This window comes from Rhagoletis pomonella, unplaced genomic scaffold, assembly GCF_013731165.1.
Source record: "Rhagoletis pomonella isolate Grant_MI unplaced genomic scaffold, Rhpom_1.0 Rhpom_scaffold_00013, whole genome shotgun sequence".
Lineage (NCBI taxonomy): Eukaryota > Metazoa > Arthropoda > Insecta > Diptera > Tephritidae > Rhagoletis > Rhagoletis pomonella.
Genome location: NW_023458567.1, coordinates 2,370,204 through 2,373,822, shown reverse-complemented (window position 1 = coordinate 2,373,822; position 3,619 = coordinate 2,370,204). Strand labels below are relative to the sequence as shown.

General features: G+C 33.4%; 1 protein-coding gene across 12 annotated transcripts in view; it reads right to left on the bottom strand.

Moving 5' to 3' along the window:
- LOC118748464 (amyloid-beta-like protein) overlaps positions 1 to 3,619 on the bottom strand; it is a 237,948-nt gene that overhangs the window by 3,757 nt on the left and 230,572 nt on the right. The gene's annotated exons all lie outside the window — the stretch shown is intronic.

Here is a 3,619-nt window from a genome sequence, read left to right as displayed (position 1 = left end):
GTTGGAATTTGACAGGCAGTTGCCTGGGTTTGAGTTTGTGGAAGCTGAGAAGTAGGCATGCAGGAAACTACTGCTAAATCTGGACAATTTGTTTTAATCAAATAGTAGCTAGCGTTCGAAAGGAGTTAAGAGAGCGAAAGAGCTTCTGACCGAAATGGTGTATGTTTTTGGGCTGTTGTTAGCCCTTATGTTGCTTAAAACTTCCATACTTGTATGGCTGGAATAACAATAATTTAGAAACATTGCTTGGTTTGGAATTGATTTAAGTCCACCTTCTCAAATATTTTTACTCGCTTTACGCGGATTAACAAAGTTTTAACGTAGGAATCTATAACAGAGTCTTGAAAGCTCGAAGGATCCATAAATTCGCTGTTGTTAAGCTTCAGGGACACAGGCTTAGCTCCAAAAATATAAGGTTTTAAATTTTTTTCTTCTATCGACCTGAAACCAGTATGCAAATGCAGTTTACAATTTTCAAACACTTATTTTTGCCGTGATTGCGTCAAGGAATCTAAAACTGCATTTTAAATTGATTTTAAAATTTAATTTCAAGCTGTTTTTAGAAAAAAATTCAAAATTTTACTTTTCATGGCCATTTTAAAGAGCTAATTGAATGAAAAATTACCTTGAGCTCAAAACCGACCTTCAAAAGTAAAATTTTTGAATTTTTTTCTGTTTTAGACCTAAAAACAGCATGCAATGAACTTATAAAAAAATTAAAATGCATATTTTTAGTTTTTACGACCATAAAAAGGGATTGCGTGTGTCAAGAACAGCAAAAATATGTACATATTTATGTTTTAAAAAGTTCACTGCATACTTCTTCTTCTTCTTATTTGGCGCTGTAACCGCCGAGTACAGCAAAGCATGCCAGTCGTATCTTTTCTGTGCCAACTGGCGCCAATTGGTAATGCCAAGTGAAGCCAAGTCCTTTTCTACCTGATCTTTTCATTCCAGTGGGGGCCTTCCTGCATACTGGTTTTAGGTCAAAAATATGAACACATTTAAAACCTTCTATTTTTGAATGTCATTTTAAGGTCAAGGTAATTCAACGAAACTACTTTTCCTGACTTCTGCATTTCAAAAGCTTTAAAATACCATTTGCAGCTAATTCGCTATCTCATCACGCTCTTGAGATATTTGATTTTGTCTATTTTTTCGAAAAATTGAACACTGTGCGACGTGGCTCAGGCTAGTTTCAGCAGGAATTTATTTACTTCTAGGTTTTGAAACTTGTTTGAATAAAAAAATTTGCGTTGGAAAAGTTTTAGAAGCGTAAAAGTCCTCAATTTGACCCCAGTTGGGAGCTAAAATTTTTTTCTAACGATACACAGTGGGCTAAATATCGAATCTGGCGGACTATTGGACTATTTGAACAGGTTCGCGTGATGGATTTTTACACCACTTCGTACCCGCTGGTTTATGGGACCACTGATTACAAACCTTCAGTCAGGTTTCAAAAATCCAATAATGCGGATCCAATATGGCGTACAAAAAACTCGGGGGTTTTTGGGGTCGCTAATTATGCATCTGACCATGAATTTTTAAAATTCGAAATTAGGATCCAATATGGCGGGCAAGCTCACAAAAAAAAAACATTTTTGAATTCGCTTGAAACTAGTTACTCGGAGGTTCTTGGGGTTTTGGAGGAGCCATTCTGAAAATTTAAAACAATTGTATGGGTGTCGTAAAAGCGCGCAAAAAGAGTATATTTTACCTTAAAGCCAACACATCACAGAATTAGATTTATAAATTTCAAGTCGGAACTCAGCGAAACTATTTAGTTTTTTTTTCTGTTTGAAAATGCATTTAAAATAATTTCAATTCAACTTTTCAGGCTGAACTTACAGAACTGGAAAAAGATATTTACCGAATTTAAGAATTAATTAAATAATTTTTCTATAACCCGATAATAACTTCTCTCCATGAAAAGAAATATGCAGTAGACGCACCGTTTACTTTTAATAGCTAATCGAAATCGCACAAAAAAAAAGTTTCTCTGCTACTCTGCTAACTGACTTGCATCGACTAGCCAACTTCTAAGCTTAATATTTTTTTATTAGTTAAAGAGATCAAAGAACAAAATATGGAAAAAAAATCGACAGCTAAATGGCTTTGCCTGCACATTTCACCCTTTGGCACAAAGTTTGTGATGAGGCAAAATGAATTTTGGTACAGAAAAAAATTTCTAAAATTTTAAACACTACAAGATCTAAATGCAAGAAAGTGGTACTTATTTTAACTGCCACTACTGTGCCCAAAAAATGGCGCACAGAAAAGGCTCTTCGCGCTTACATACATACAATGAGCTCGCGATAATATTAACATCCTAACATATGAACATCCCAAAATATGCACTTTTTTCCGCTACAATTGACTACCCTAAAATATGAACTTTAGGCAAAAGCTCCAAAATATGAACATTATTGTTTTTAAAAATTTCTAACGACTTTAAAGCGCTTGGTAATTTAGGGAACCCCGCAGTTATTTGCATTGGAAATGTCCATACGTGTCGCTTGGAAATGCTTACAGTGAATAACTTCATGTTCGGTTTTCATTTTGTTAAATATGCCTCAAACATGTGATCCAAGATTTTAAAGTTTTTTAACTGCAAGAAATCAAGTTTATTTGTTAAAAAAAAACTTACTTTAGAAAAAAAATTTTAAATTTGCGAAGTAAGTTTTGTATTTCGTTTATCAAGTCTCGGCTAATAGAAAGTTTATGTATTGTATGAGTTTGTTTGGAAATTTTGAAAATCGGTTATTGTGGTAGACAAGAGGTCGGTTAGATAATTTTTAATTACTTGAACACCACGACTATTCTAGATGCCAAAAATAGGGGAAGTCCGAAAGTGGACCCAAGACAACATGATATAGATGATAACAGCTGCGTTATCGTAATGTGGTAAAATATACCACATTATCCTAACCATATATACCATATTACTCTCCAATTTTTGAAGTAAGTATTTTTTGGTTTCTTTTAAATTTTTTTGAATAACTTTGTTAATTTTGAAATCAAGTAGTATTTAACTGAAAAATATTTTATAACTTAAGTTTCACTGTTCTCGTATAATAAATAATAGTTACAATAAAGCTCGTACATTTGCTACACATTTAAAAAAAATACCTATACCACAATAACCGAAGTTCCCCTTATTTGTGTAACAAACAAAACGAATACAAGTTTCTTTTAAAGTTCTAAATAAAACATTTTTTTTATTAATGAAACTTGTTGGTTTTTAATTCTTGAGCCTTTCGTTAATATAAACAATCTCGCAAAAATTAACAGGCTTGGTTTTAATTAGTTCATATAATCGCGAGCTCACTGTATGTCTGAATGAGAAGAAAAATAGGCAAATTCATGCTTCGAAAAAAGTCGCTCCAATGGATTAATAAGGCTTCTTGACAAGACGTTAGATCAAGTACGTGGCAAGACAACGGAGTTAAAGAAATAACAACTCTAGAGGTGTTTTAGGGCGTCTCGTGACCATTTTCTGCGCATCTAAACGACGCATAGCTTTGAGGAATTGACAAAATTTATATGTAGGAAATTTTATCTCAATTCCGACTGAAGTGGAAGCTCAACCCGAAGCATCCATCATCAAAAAACAAAAAAA